This window comes from Cyprinus carpio, chromosome A17, assembly GCF_018340385.1.
Source record: "Cyprinus carpio isolate SPL01 chromosome A17, ASM1834038v1, whole genome shotgun sequence".
Taxonomy (NCBI): domain Eukaryota; kingdom Metazoa; phylum Chordata; class Actinopteri; order Cypriniformes; family Cyprinidae; genus Cyprinus; species Cyprinus carpio.
The window spans coordinates 1,970,432-1,986,562 of record NC_056588.1 but is presented as its reverse complement, the minus strand read 5'-3'; the positions used below and the strand labels follow the sequence as shown (position 1 = coordinate 1,986,562).

At 35.5% G+C, this 16,131-nt stretch overlaps 2 pseudogenes; both read left to right on the top strand.

Moving 5' to 3' along the window:
* Positions 1–888: 888 nt before the first annotated feature.
* On the top strand, positions 889–4,225 carry LOC109069321 (annotated as a pseudogene).
* An 8,345-nt stretch (positions 4,226–12,570) lies between these two features.
* On the top strand, positions 12,571–15,349 carry LOC109069298 (annotated as a pseudogene).
* Positions 15,350–16,131: the final 782 nt, after the last annotated feature.

The window sequence follows — 16,131 nt, the reverse complement described above, 5'->3', positions numbered from 1 at the left end:
TGATAAAGATTTTACATTTGCATGTTTGCATTTGATAGATGCTTTCATATAAAATGACTTACATTGCACCAAAAGTGTACATTTTATCAGTTCTTGCATTACCTGGGAATCGAATCCATGACATTGTCACTGTTCGATGAAGGCTGTTTGGAATTCTGATGCCACCCATCCACTGCAGATAATCCATTGTTGAGCAAGTGATGGAATGCTACATTTTTCCAAATTTGTTCCAATAATATACTAAAAACTCTTAAAAATAGATTATTTATGAATACTCTCTATTATTTGTGTGATCTTATGTGCTTTTTAAATGACATTAACTGTCTATCATAGACAAACTGTCAAAGTTTAATTGTAAAATTGTGAATGAGTATAGATGAAAACCTCAGTTTTCCAACTTGACACTCTATAGCAGGGGTGTCAAACTCAATTCCTGGAGGGCTGGAGCCTTGTAGGTGGGTTTAGCTCCAACCCTGAACACAGGTATGTGAGTTTGATCTGGGTTGGAGCTAAACTCTGCAGCAGATTGGCCCTCCAGGGCAAGATTTGAGGAACCCTGGTTTAGATTCAGCCCTAATTAAACACACCTGATCCAACTAATCAAGTCTTTCAGGCTTATTTGAAAGCTACATGGTATGTGTGCTGGAGCAGGGTTGGAACAAAACTCTGCAGAGCTCCGGCCCTCCAGGAACTGAGTTTGACACACATGCTCTAGAACAGTGGTTCTCAGCCACATTCCTGGAGGACCCCCAACACTGCACATTTTGAATGTCTCCTTTGTCTGACACACCCATTTTAAGTCTGTGAATCTCTACTTATGAGCAGGTGACGTGAATCAGGTGTGTTTGATTAAGGAGACATGCAAAATGTGCAGTGATGAGGGTCCTCCAGGAATGTGGTTGAGAACCACCGCTCTAGAATGTTCTCATTTGCTACTGCATAAACTCTACAAGCCCAGAGGAGAATCAAAGGTAATCAATCAAGCTGAAAGGGGAGGAGCCACCTAAATTCAAAGCTGTACTTAATGGCAACGCCAAGCACTGGTGGGTACTGTGTCAATGTTTGTCAAGATGGGTCTTTTGCAAGGTGTTCTAGTGTTGGTTATGATTGTGGCATTTGACCTGAAGAGTGCATGGGGAAGTTTGAGACGAGGTCAAAGTCTAAGCAGCATGAAGCCACAATCAGCTCCAGCTTCCAGAGGTTCTGCTCTTTCTTCCCAAGGGTTCTTGAATCCTTTCCAAAAGGCTTCTCAGTTTCAGAGTCTTGACTCCAGAGGATTTGCGCAAGAGCCTCTTGGTTCTCAGGAGAAGCAGCTGTTGCAAGGTCCAGTCAAGCCTTTGGACTGGAAGTTTCCCATCGTTCCAGAGGTACAAAGAGAGTTGGCGGTGAACTTCCAGTTGAGGCAACCTATGACTCCCAGTAGTGTGGCTGTTCAGTGCAGTGAGAGCCAGGTTCTTGTGGAGGTAAAGAAGGATTTGTTTAGCAATGGTCAACTGATACAGCCATCTGGTTTGTCTATGGGAGGCTGTCCTGTTGTTGGTGAGGACTCTGCATCTGGGGTGCTCATCTTTAAATATGAACTACAGGACTGCAATAGTGTGCTGATGGTAAGATCCATTAAGTTTTACTGGATTTTGTACACTAAAAAAGGTTCTTTATTGTTTATTGTAACTTGAATGTAACATTTTACAGGACCTTCCCATTCCTTATAGTGGGAGTGTTTTAAGAACTAATCCTTGAAAGCTGCTTTGGGAACCAAAAGTAGTTCTATGGCATGGCTGTTAAAATGCCCTTTTGAACACTGTGTAGAGGAGAACCCTCTTGGTAACTACTTCAATCCTTTACAGATGACTGGGGATGAGCTTGTCTACACCTTTGCTCTAACCTACACTCCTGTGGCGCTCCCTGGCACTCCGATTACCCGTGCTGAGGGTGCACTTGTTGGTGTTCAATGCCACTATCAAAGGTAAGTGACTGGATGTGACTGAGCAATGTTTCTTGTGGTGTTGCAACTGGAAGACTATTTTTGGTACCTCTTTGAACTGCAGGTTCTTCAATGTAAGCAGTAATGCCTTGAAGCCAACTTGGGTCCCTTATTCCTCAACGGCGGTCGGCGAGGATGTCTTTCAGTTCTCCATGAACCTTATGATGGGTTTGTGCAGTTTCTTTAGATCTTAACACTTGTGAATGAGGCTGTGCCTAAATTGTTCTTTCCTCTTGCAGATGACTGGTCCTATCAGAGGCCTTCAAATGTGTACTTCCTGGGTGATATCATTAATATTGAGGCATCTGTGAAGGTGTATAACCACGTCCCACTGCGTGTGTTTGTGGACAGCTGTGTGGCCACCCAAGTACCTGATGTGAATTCTGTTCCAAGATATTCCTTCATTGAGAATCATGGGTAAAGTCATGTCACTATTCTCTAGAGTTGGTTATTCTTGAGTGAGTTCCGTGACCACTTGGTCACAGAATTGGGGCGTGTTGGCTATTGACAAGGTTTAGTTCCTCTTGGCAAGTGCTTTTTCACATCACTGAGAATCACTATCCCTATGTTCATAATGTCCATCCTAAATAGTATGTGAGTAAAATAAGTTTCCCAAAGCATTGCATGTCAAATGTCCCTGGATGGTCTACTTCAGATTTTGAGTGTGGGTCCATGCATGCTAATGTTGCCAACAATCCATTGCCCTTTGGTGACAGATTTGGTTCAGATCTACAAACATGGTGGATGTGTGCAGCTAATGGTTAAATGGAGGATTTTAGATGAAGGGATTCTAGTTGCCACTAAACGTTTAACCTGTTAACAAATTTAGTTGGCTTGTGCAACAATGTCAACCAACTTAAAATCTCTTCAAAGATAATAGGACTGCATCTTAGAGTTATCAGTCTTATTGTAAGAACCCCCTTAACGCTGGCCAAGAATAGTTTCTAACCCTAGTCATGTTTAATGAACTTGTGGTTCTACATAAAATGTCAATACAAGGTCCCACGATTGAGTTGAGTAATACTTTTGTACTTCAGGCTGTCCTAGAATAGAATAAGGTACACATAAAATTAAAAACCCCAGGAATTTCTGTATGGTATATTGTGAACTGTTTGTAAAGACTTGGTGTGCAAGATACACTATGCAGGAAATTTCAGACTGACTTTTTTTTAATTAAACCTGTTTAGCCATTAATTTTAAAGCATTGTGCAAAAATGAGTAGTTCTTTTGCATAGACCCATGGCTGGCAGATCAATGTGCTATACCTTTCTCTCCAATACAGTAGTAATACAGAAATGCAATGTGGAGGATGTAAACTGGAACCAGATTAACAGGCCGGTTTAGTGAAAGGGTGCATGTAACTGACCGAGTGGTCTGTTAAAGATTCAATTGAACTTAAAGCTTGTTTACTCTACTACAAACTCAAAACTGTTGCTTTTCACCAAGAATATGTACTTTAAGGGCATCATGCAGTAAGTAGCCGTTGGGATGCTGCGTGGGTTATTGCACTGCATGCACGATGCACTTGAGCTGCTTTCACAACTCTGTCCCTGAGAATTAGGGTAAGGTCTAGTGACTTGATGCTATAGAGATGACAGTTCTTCGTCACTCTTTATCAGACGCCTTCCAGCTCCCACTTCTTGCCTCGGACCCAGGAAGACAAGATCCGGTTCCAGCTGGAGGCCTTCATGTTTCAGGGAGGATCCAATCCTTCTGTACGTACTACACAAACCTAATCTAAGTACTATGTTGAGTGAATTTGACTTCTCTTCCCATCTGCTTTAATCGTGACCTCTCACCTGTGGTGTCTCTTGCAGATCTACATAACATGTACTGTGAAGGCCACTCTTGCTTCTGCACCCAGTGATGCGCTCCACAAATCCTGTTCCTTCTCCAATGGGTATGTTAATGCTGCTTAAGAAAACAGTGAAGGTGCCATATCTGATTTTTCTTGTTGCAGGTGGTTTGCTGCTGATGGGAACCACCAGGCTTGTGGTTGCTGTGACTCAACATGTGGTCCTGATGGTGGAAGTGCTGATCCTATTGTGGGTAGGTAGCTACTTTTAAGCTTGATTCTGACACATCAAGTGCTCTACTTAACTTTGGTATTTACTTCCAGGTGTTCAGTGGGAAGGCAAGGCCTCACTTGGTCCTGTAATGGTTCAAGGGCGACAGAAGACTTTAGCTGGTTTTCAGTAATTCTGGGACCTCTACCTGGTTTGCAATAAATGGGGGAAAATATTCTTGTTTCTGGTTTTCTTGTCTAGTTTAACCAATTTGAATGTGCTATAATGTGGGGAAAGTGGAACAGTAGTCCTACTGTACCCATTCTTTCTAGAAAGGCTCCCTTTTCTCAGTGGGGAAGTTAACTTAACCTTTTAAAGACAGACCTACTGTAAACTTGGTTTAAGTGCAGTTTAACAAGTTAAGTGGAATCCATTGCCCATGATGCTGTAAATTGTTCTGCCAGAGTCTCTGCCTCAATGTTCTACTTGAACACTCACTTCCCTGAAGCACCGCAGATAATGTGTACATTGTGTACTTTCTGTTGGTAACTTTAAAGTCTAATTTCTCCTTGCATAAAGTAGAATTTAGTTTTTAAATTTGTTTCCCAATATGCCTTGACCATCTTCTGGACCAGGGTGGGGACCTGCTGGTACATGTGTACTTGGGTCAATATGTATGTTAAAAAGCACTTCCAGTTTTCAGCTATGAAAGTTTTTCACCTTCAGTTGGGTTCCTGGTCTCATGCATTAATTCAGGAAAGTGGCATGCATCTCACTTGTATTGTACTGTAAGGATTTTTGTGCAGTAGACTGGTAGTAAAAAAAAAACTTTGACTACAAAACTCAAATTGAAACAAAGGGATGGTAGTTCAAAAACAAACTAACCCATAATTTACTTACCCTCAAGACAGGTGTATGACTTTTTGTGTGAAAACAATCCATTTTATTTTAAAAATGTCCTGGCTGTTCCCAGCTTTATATAGCAGGTAATGGGTGATAATCAACTGAAGTCCATAAGTGCTCCACACAGTTCTGGGGGGTTAAAGGGCTTTTGAAGTGAATCAGTGTATTTGCGAAAGTTTAAACTTTATAAAATGTGATCTCTAGCTTCTGCTAACTAGTACATGTGTTCACAAGAGATGGGTGTTACAGCCAATGATGCATGTAGCATATGCTTTAGTGAGAATGTTAGTCTCACAAGAACCAAGTTTTGTTTACAGAAGCAAAGCAAAAACGATCTTTTCTTGGCTTATATCCTGACATTTCTTTACAAATCCTTGTTTTGTGCTTCTAAATCATGTCCTTTGTTTTGCTCTCTCCTTTGCTTGTCCCTGTTCGTCACCTCTCACTGGAGCTTACACTGCCTATGTCATCTGCTGGAACGCCACTCTCTCATGGACAGGTGTACGTCAGTGGAAGCTAAAGATTATGGTTCATAAAGTTTTAAATATGAATTTCTTTTCCAAATACACATAGATTTGCTTCAGGAGGCCTTTATTAACCCCCTGGAGCCATGTTTAATTTAATGTATCAATTTCAGTTAAGGATTGTTGACTCATTTTAACGCTTAAAGACAGTCAAGAGCTGATTTCCATTAAAACTTAATATCAACAAACTGTTTTGTATTTTTTGATCGAACAAAATCCAAAAGTAATCCACATGACTCCAATCCATCAATTAATGTTCTGTGAAGCAAAAACCTGCGTGTTTGTAATAAATCAAGGCGTTTTAACTTAAGAATCCATAATATTGCTTCCTCCAGTAAAAAGGTGGTCTCATCTGAATCAAAATAGAAATATGCACAGATCAAGTACTCTTTACAAAGGGAGCATTATGGATATTTTGGTCAGAAGTAACAGTTTAAAGTTAAAAAACATCTGAATGGATTTGTTTCTTACACAAACACCTTTTCTCTTCACGAGACAATAATTGATGTGAATTGTGGATTATTGTAATGTGTTTTTCAGAAGAAGCTACACATTTGGCATGTATTGCAATTATTTGAGTAAAAAAACAAAAACTGCATATATAATAATCATTTGGAAAGTTCATAGCATTTTGCAGGGAATCAAACCCATGGCCTTGGCATTGTTTGAGCTACAAAAATGTACATTTAAAAAATCATTTGTTCTCAATTTTGCATTAAACAAGTTATTGTAAAGATTTTATATTTGCATTTGACAGATGCTTTTATCCAAAGTGACTAGCATTGAATTGAAGGTGTACATTTGATCTTTTAATGCATTCAAACCCATGAACTTTTTCAGTTTCAACAAAAAACGTTTCAACAAAACGTTTCCAGTTTTGCATTATTCACTCAATTCCACTCTACAGAATTACTGCAATGGCATACTGAAGGTGCTAAAGATGTGTGGGTCAACAGTGTTGTCTTTACCTTACAACTTTGCACCTTTTATTTCTAACAATAAGATGTTTATCTTTAGGTTTCAGGACAAAGAAAGCATTCAACACAGCGTGACATATGTTCAGCAGGTCTTTGTGAATGTTGCAGGCCTCTGGTGACAGGGATTCTGCACATTGTTAATCGTGTGTGGTGGTCCAGGTCACCCAAAGACACGCTGCTCAAACAGCCAGAGGAAATGCTGATGACGTTCAGCAGGCCGCTCGTAGATAAAGTGGTAACTGCTGCTTTTCAACGCTTCCTTTTAATCACTGCATTATTGATAAATGCAGTCTAAATCCTGTCAGACGAGCTGTCAGCCCAACAAACGTATAATTTGTTTCCTTTAAGGCATACACCATGTGAGACTCAAGATGGTTTAAGGTGATAAATAGAGCTATATTTTTGTCGCTTTTGTGGATCAGGTTGAATCAACTTAGCTGAGACCGTGGTTCTGCATTGTAAAATTGTCTGTAGATTTCACAGGAAAAAAATAATAATAATAATTCTACAGTAGAAAGAAACCTGTTAATTAAATACCATGTAGTGGTTAAAGTTTGTAAGCAGTTGAACTAAACTATACCCAAAAATGAAAATCTGCTGAAAATGCACTCACCCTCAGGCCATCCAAGATGTAAATGTGTTTGTTTCTTCATCAGATTTGGAGAAAAGTAGCATTGCATCAGTGTCTCAGCAATGGATGCTCTGCAGTGAATGGGTGCCGTCAGAATGAGAGTTCAAACAGCTTATAAAAACACAGTAATCCACACCACTCCAGTCCATCAGTTAACATCTGGAGAAGACAAAAGCTGCTTGAGAGAAACAAATCCATCATTAAAATGTTTTTAACTCCAAACAGTTGCTTCCAGCTAAAATATGAGTCCATATAATAATTTTTCCTGCAATGAAACAGTCCATCACCTGTTGTCTCTTACATCAAAATCCAACAGTTTTGGCCTGTAAACAGTGTTTGATCTTTGCAGATTTCTCTCCTGATTCAGACCAGATCACTTTTTCACTGGAAAAAAAAAACTATATTATGGATCTGTATTTTAGCAGGACACAATAGTTTGAATTTAAAACATCTTCTTGATGGATTTGTTTGTTACAAACACGAAGCTTTTCACTTTACTTCACATTAATTGATGGACTGGAGTGGTGTGGATTACTTGTGGATTACTGTGATGTTTTTATCAGCTGTTTGGACTCTCATTCTGACGGCACCCATTCACTGCAGAGCATCCACTGCTGAGCAAGTGATACAATGCTACATTTCTCCAAATCTGATGAAGAAACAAACTCATCTACATCTTGGGTAATCTTAGGCAATTTTTCAGACTATGATGCTCAGAATCAAGCACTGCTCATGTAAAATCTCTCAGGAACTAATCTGTAAGTCAACCTCTTTTCCTTCTCAGGTAATTGCAGCACATCACATCAAAACACTGGGGAAGATTAGGAATGATTTTGGGTCTTTCCAGCAACCACCCATTGCTGTCAGCTAAACGCTACATCACGGTCTGTGTAACTGATGTGTTTAGCAGTGATAAAGGTTGTTATCTTCCTCATCCACCTCACAGATGACCCAGCGAGGGGCCAGACACCAGATAATTGTTTGTGGCATTGATGTAACGTCTAGAAGAGCTTCAGGCTGTAATTATGTGAAGTGCTCATGAAGGAGACAGACACGGTGAAGATGAATGTTCCCCAGTGCAAAGTCTGACGAAAAACCGTCTCTGTAAATGTAAGCTATAACCATAAAAGCATTCAGAAACATCCAAACCAAAGATCTGATGAAGCTTCTCCGTGTGGATTCGGGAGGTTCTCGCCAGATTGAGTTTCTCCAGCCTGAGCGTTACACTGCAGCATTTATGTGGTTAACTCGTGCGTGTCGCGTTGCATCAGTTACTGCAGATATATACTTGCATGACCAATACTTATTTATACTGTAATTTTACTGAGCTTATGTCGTTATTTACTTCCACTGCAGGTCTGGTTCTCATATGGTGCTTAGTAATAGAGATACATACTAATATCTCATTGAAGACACTGGTTTGTTCAGAATGGCATACTAACTACTGTTTTTGCAAGCAAGAAGTAATCATATTTTGTGTGAAAAATAACTTGTGGCTATAAAGTAAGTCATAAGTCAAGAAAGAGATATTAAAATTGGGATATATTTCTAGTTTATTCATCAAACTGAAAATGGAAGGATCATGCGGTGAGAAAAACTACATACTGCTAAAATACAGAATGTCATTTTTACTCAAAACTGTTTCAAAAATGCAGAATAATATTTATTTGATAAGTGAATGCAACATGGATGTAGTAAAGCAATGAGTTTATTTGACAACAATAGAACATGATACTGTTTGAAATCTTTATCTTTGCATATTGTGTATGGTTTAACATTTGATTTTAAGAACATAACAGGCAGGATACAGTATATACTATACAGTATGCAGTACAATAGTATTCCATTTTAAAGATAATAACCAATATCAAGTCCACTAGCTTCGTCCTAACCTTTAGTCAAAATGCCTAAAGACATTTTACATTTGGATAAAAATGTGGAAATTAATTTTAAGTGTTTATTTCTGAAATTATATCTTTACAGCGCTTGCTGAATGAACATGCATCATGATGTTCATGTGACAACAATGCAACATACTGTTTGAAATGTTTAATGTCATGTTATTACAAAATAAATAAATAATAGTATGCAGTAAACCTTAAGTAAATTCATAACATAGCAATTATTATAATTGTTCTAAGTATAGACTCCAAGCCAAATTTCCGAAGACTAATTTGAAATCTTTAAGTATTACAAGATATGAAATGTGTGTATAAGTATATATTGAATTATATTTATGCTATATACAGTATATATAGTCTAATATCAGGGTTATCATTGTAATTAAAAAAAAAATTACTTGAAACAAAATATACATTAGCTGAAATAATAATGATAAAATATAAAAATATATAATAATCTACATTAAACCAATGTTTGATAATTTTATTAATGAAATGTATTAACTTATTTTATTTCAGCTATAACATTTCTCATTTTCATTTACTTTTAATTTAAAGTACTAAAATTACTCAAAGTAATTAAAAACGACATATAAAAAAAAAATAATAAAAATGACAAACGCAAACTACTAAAACAACAAATTACTAATATTTTAACTAAAATTAAAGTGAAGACAGGAAATATACAAATAAAATCTAATTCAAAATATTAACAAAAACTATAATAATATTTTAATGATAATACAGTAGATATACAGAGGCACCAAAAAAAAAAAAGAAGAAGAAGATATTATTTATGGATATTATGGGATATTACTTAGACACTAGGGAGAGATGGGTGACAGTCATAATTTGAAAGGGAAGGTAAACCGTGAAAGATTAACTTTTTGGCTTAATTCGGTCAAATTCCCCATTACACAGAATATATTTTCATATCAAGTGAAATGTGAGGTTTGAAAAACATCATCACAGTGAAGCTTACATCACTTCGAGGAATAATGGAGCACATCTTCTCTGCGTCCTGTGTGTGTGAAACTGAAGATCAGGAGGGAAACCTCAGAGCACAACGTGTGTTTGTGATGAATGACGGGGTGAACACAATGTCATGTTATTCAAACGGCCGTATTTCATATCCTGACTAGACCACACAGAATATTGTGTTTCCAGTGACAATGCTCGCGCTGTAACCTCACACCGCACCAGTGACTGTTTCTCCAGCATTAGCATTTTGCATGTCATGTACTTAGCATACAGTGTGTGTTTTTATCAATTACAGTTTTTTTTTTTGTGTGTGTGTGTGTGTGTGTGTTTGTTTGTTTCTTTGTAGTTTTGAGATCAAGCATGGAAAGGAGCATGCAAAGCAACAACCGTGTATAATTATTATTACTATTAATGAATATATTTTATATAATTTCTACATTTTTGTATAAACATTTATGTAAATAAACTGTCAGTTTACAAATTTGTCATTTAATTTCTATGTATATTTATATATTTCTTTTGGAAATCACACACGCACGCATGCACGCACACACACACACACACACACACACACACACACACACACACACACACACAACAATATATATATATATATATATATATATATATATATATATATATATATATATATATATATATATATATATATATATATTATATTTTTTTTTATATAAATTAGCTTATTATTATTTTATATATAGTTTTATTATTATTATTATTATTATTATGCATATACATCATCATCGTTGTTTTTTGATCTTTTTATTTATTATAATGTTTAATATATTTTATATAATTTAAATATTTCTAATTATTATTATTTAAACATTTTTATATTTTATTATATTTTTGGAATTATTATTATTATCATCATCATATATTATTATTATTAGTAGTATAGTAGTAGTAGTATTTGTAATATTATGTTGAACATTTATTGTGTTACATAATTTATATATTGTCAGTTTACAAAACTTTTCATTTCATTCCAATATATAATTATACAATTTATTTTATTTCTACTTCATTTTTATTTTTTTGGAAATATTTATTTATTTATTTATTTATTATTACTAATAATCACCATTATCTTTTTTATGAATGAATGAGTTAATTCATTCATTCATTCATTCATTCATTCATTCATTCATTCATTCATTCATTCTTTCATTGTCATCCGTTCATTTTCATTCAATTCATTCATTCATTCTTTCATTCATTCATTCATTCATTCATTCATTCATTTTTTGGATACTGTCATCTCCAAGACTTTGCTCTCCAGGGTGTTTACAGCTTCTGGTGTCCATTCTTCACTCAGTGGAGTTCAGCAGATGGAATGCTGCCCCAGAGTTCAGCCAGCAACCTGTTATCAGTAACGGCCTGATGCATCAATCCATTGTGTCTCGTCAGAGTCTTTACATGACTGGAGGAATGTGTCTGATGAAGAACATGAACACCCTGATGCCGAGGATGGATCCTGCACAGACGGACAGAGACAGTGCTGCTGTCTGATGAGTGTGAAAATGATCATAAATCCAACATCACAAAACCCACACCAAGGTTAATCAGAGTAGAAGAACTTGTCTGTTTAATCTTACATGAAAAAGATGAATATTTTTAATATTTCTTCTATTTTTTTGTAGTGATGTGTCACATTGTGCTCAGAATTGAAACCAAGGTCAGCAATCAAAAGCAATCATTGAATTCATTCAAGATCAAATGTGATCTGAGCTGCTCCACATTGATTTTATAGCTCTATACTCTTACTGTATGACAACTATTGACTCTTTATCTTTTTTTTTTTTAAATTATTATTATTATTTTTAGGTTGTGGATTTTAGGAGTTGATTATTAAATTCAACTTAGAAATCCTAAATTAAAAAAAAAAAAAAAAAAAAAAAGTTTAAGCATAATAGCTCATTAATCAGTATTTTTTTTATCAATATAAAAAAAAAATAGTTATATGTTTAGTTATATGTTTGTCTCTCTTCTTTTTCTTATTCATATTTCCCACTTTCTTTTCTTTTTATTTTTCCATATGTATATGCATTTGCTCCGCTACCACGATATACATAAATTATCATATCACATATCAAAAAAAAAAAAAAAAAAAAAAAAAAAAAAAAAACATGGTACTTTTTGTAAGTTCTTTTTGTTTGTTAAGGAATAATGTTTTATATATTGCTTTTTTAATTTTGTAAATAAAGATTATAGGAGTCAGTTTTACAAGTACTATTTCAGATCTTCTAATTCAAAATGTCACACTTTCACGTTTTTATTTTTTTATTTATTTATTTTTTAATTGTAGCATTGTATCAGAATGATAATGTAACCATGTGTACATGTCAAATGCACATCACAACTGATTTACAGCACAGTCTGATCACCCCAAAAATATCTATGCCATGTGTTTTGGCAAATGTTGTGCTTTATCCTTGTTTTGAATGAAAATATATAAAAATAAATGTTAAAATCATTAAGAATTTAATAAATCTATGGAAAAATGTAGCACTTTGTGACAGTATGGCAGTCTGTTCCCCTATAAACATCAAAGACAAGCAGCCATTAATTAGCATATCAATGATTTGACCCCCACAGTCCCTCATCCTTTATCTCCAGCAATCACCTCACAGGTGTCAATCTTCACTCGTCCGGCTGCTCATCTGAAGCGGATCGGCGGCTGTTTAAAAGGCACTGTCTGAGTTTTCAGTTCTGTTTCACTGTGCTGCTCACATTAATGATGGTCTGTGTGATTCTCAGGCTCTTGTTTTTAACGTTAAGTCTCTCTTCTATTACTTTTATAAACACAGAAAATGTTAATGTGCAAGAAAAGCTGTTTTTAAGTTTGATGGGTCTCTCGAGTCGACCAAAACATCACATCAGGCTCCGGTGCTGTCTCTACTGTGGAAAATGTTCAAGAAGGGCAGCAAACAGACCGGAACACTTAACACTGATCCATGTGTGGTGTCCGAGTACGGAGTCCGAGGAAATATTGTGAGGTTCATCCAGGATCAAGGTGAGGCCTTGAGAAGTTAGGTTTTAGTATGCAGTATATTATTTCCCCATCATATGCGAAATTTTGGGGGGAGTTTTTTTTTTTTTTTTTTAAGAACAGAATATGAAGTTTTTCACAATATATGAGTGGATTTTAAGTTAATTTGCTCTGGTTAAAGTTATGCCATATTCTTCTTATTTTTGTTTTCTTGGTAATTGGTTTAGTTTTTCCATCATGTTAGTCTTTTGTACAATCTGGTGTCTTTGACATCATCCTCCAGGAAGTGACATCATTATTGCCAGTTGGACACCAATAAGTATCAGCAGTGTTTTTAATTTAATTTAAGGACTTTTGGATGTGTTTTATGCCTTTCTAGAAATCACTGACACTACATGCAAAAGAGTTTATGCATTGGTCAATTTTGAGATTTTGGACCATTTGGCTTTTCATAATTTGCGGTTTGTTATAGTAGGAAGACGTCTAAAATACATCTTTAAGTGTTTATTCTATTGAACTTTATCTATTCCTCTCTGTAGATTTTATTTACAACATTTCTTTAAAGGCTGTTTTAGTTTTTTCTTTTTCCTCCACTTCAGCAGCACTTAAAAAAATCTATATTCTGAAAGTTTTTATAGCAGAGTTTGTTCAGATTTCATTTACCTGATTTTATTGTTGCACTTTATCTATTTGCGTTGTAGATTGTAATTACAGTACGAATGCCGTTTTCTCAAAACAAGTTTTGTCTCCACTTCAGAAGCACTTTCATACACCAAAAATTACAATTTTATTCCTATTTATATTCTGAGGGATTTTATAGAGGGATTTGTGTCATTCACCTAATTTTATTAAAATGTACCTATTTGTGTCTTTTAGATTTGTTATAATGCATTTTTTTTTAAACAGTTTTCTCAAAATGAGTATTCTTCATTTCAGCAAAATTTACACACACCAAAATGCACAGTTTTATTCCTTTCTATATTCTGAACATTTTATTGAGGGGTTTGTTCATGTATCGTTCACTTGTTTTTATTTTAATTTGCACTTCATCGTCTGTTTTCATATGTATTTTTAAATGCCGTTTTCTCAATGAGTTCATCTCCATCTCAGCAGCAAATTGACTAATGCATACAGCAAAATTTACAGGTTTATTTCTATCCATATTCAGTTTTTATAGAAGGGTTTGTTCATATATCAGCCAGCTGTGTGTTTGTTTTTTAATATTCAATTAACTTGCTGAATTTATTTTTTCCCCTGAGTGTTGACCGTATTTTCTGATTTATGCAATGATTTAAAAGACATTTTTGGAGAAATCCCACATCCCCTCTGTAAAAACCTTTAAATATGACCGCAAAATGAAAACTTATCCAATGCTCCGATTTCTGTTCTGGAATGTTATGCAAGCTAGCATATGTTTAATTAGATAATGCCATATTGGCATATTTAAATGGAAGATTTCAGGAAGCTTGTAATACAAAAAAAGTTTGCAGTTGTTAATGTAATCGGTCAACTGGGAAAGTATGGTAATATGTAATATTTTTTCTACCCTATTCACTGTCTTTTAAATTATACCCCCTTTTTACATTACGTTCAAAAGGTTCTGCAGAACAGGAATGACCCACTTGCACCATAACACAAAGATTGTTTTTCTCCAAACAGGTAGTCTGATATCTGCTCTGGCCGTCCACTGCTTTAATTGTGTGAGAAAGCATCTGTTTTTCAGCATGTCAGTGCTGGAGGATGTTGAGCAACTCTCTTTTGCGCAGCTGGAAATGAAGTTCAAACAGGATCTGGCTCACCTGGGACCGCATGTTTTCAGCATGGAGCTGTAAAGGGTTTTAAGGACCACACTGAGGGGAGAGACTCACGAGTCCAGCCGTAAATTACTCCTGTCTCAGTCGCTGGGGCCTGGTGCACATGCTTCTGTGCATGTCAATCTGACTGAACTGGCCGAAACCTGGAGAAAGCTAGGTAGGAACTATGGGATGCAAGTTGAGTTGCAGCTCACACGCTTGAGCAACATGCTTCAGGAGCATGCATACATGGAAAGCACACATTTGCCGGTCCAAATTGGTCCAATCTCCACGCTCTATTACGACAATGATAATGTGGTTCTGAGACATTATGAAGACATGGTGGTGGATGAGTGTGGATGCAGATGAACTCAAATTAATTTTAAATTCAAAAGAATGTTTCTCAAACATTATAATGGTTAATGGAGCTTCATACTAATACAATATTGTGATTCTTTTGAGAAATTGAGGACATGGTGGGAGATGCACACGAGTGACCCGTTATGTGAATGTTAAAAAAAAAATAAAAACATCGTTTTATAATAAATTGCTTTTTGCATTTCTCTAACATGGCTTAAATGGTTTTTAATATTTTAGACCTGTGAAATGTTAATGTTTTGATGTATTGGACCTGGATCACAATCTGTATATTTCATATCATGAGGACAAATGAAATTCCTAGTCTTCAAGTATTTTCGTGAATTTGGCTCTCTACTTTTATATATATATATATATATATATATATATATATATATATATATATATATATATATATATATATATATATATATATATATATATATATATATATCTGTTGTGTAAATAAGTGAACAAAACTGCAAACAAGTAAAATAAAAATGTAAAAGTCATAGATTAATGTATGCATTTAGCAGACACTTTTATCCAAAGTGACTTGCTGCATTCCAGCTTTTTCTATTTTACCAGTATGTGTTCACTGGGAATTGAACCCACAACCCTTTTGCACTGTTAACTGTTTTTGCTCTACCACTGTGCCACAGGAAAACAGATTTATGAGTTTACTTACAAAATATTGCTTACATATATTATGATATATAGGCTATATTTGTGTATGTATTTGTCATTTTATATGTATTTGCAAGTCAATTTTACACTTGTACATTTAACTTGCATTTTCATAATTGTCTCATCCTGGGAAATATTGAGTAGGCCCTTTAATGGCAGGTTCCTGTTGTGACACATTGCTCCATTTTATGGTTCATATAATTTTTTAGACTTTAATGTTTGTGTTTCACAGAAATTAACTTTTACCCCATCCTACAAAATATTCGCTGGAGCAAAAAAGTGTAACTAGCCTTGGTCTCCTGCTTCACATTAACGGTTGTTGCCACAAGTTGGCGCACTGACTCCGATTATGATCGCTAGGTAGTGAGCGTCCT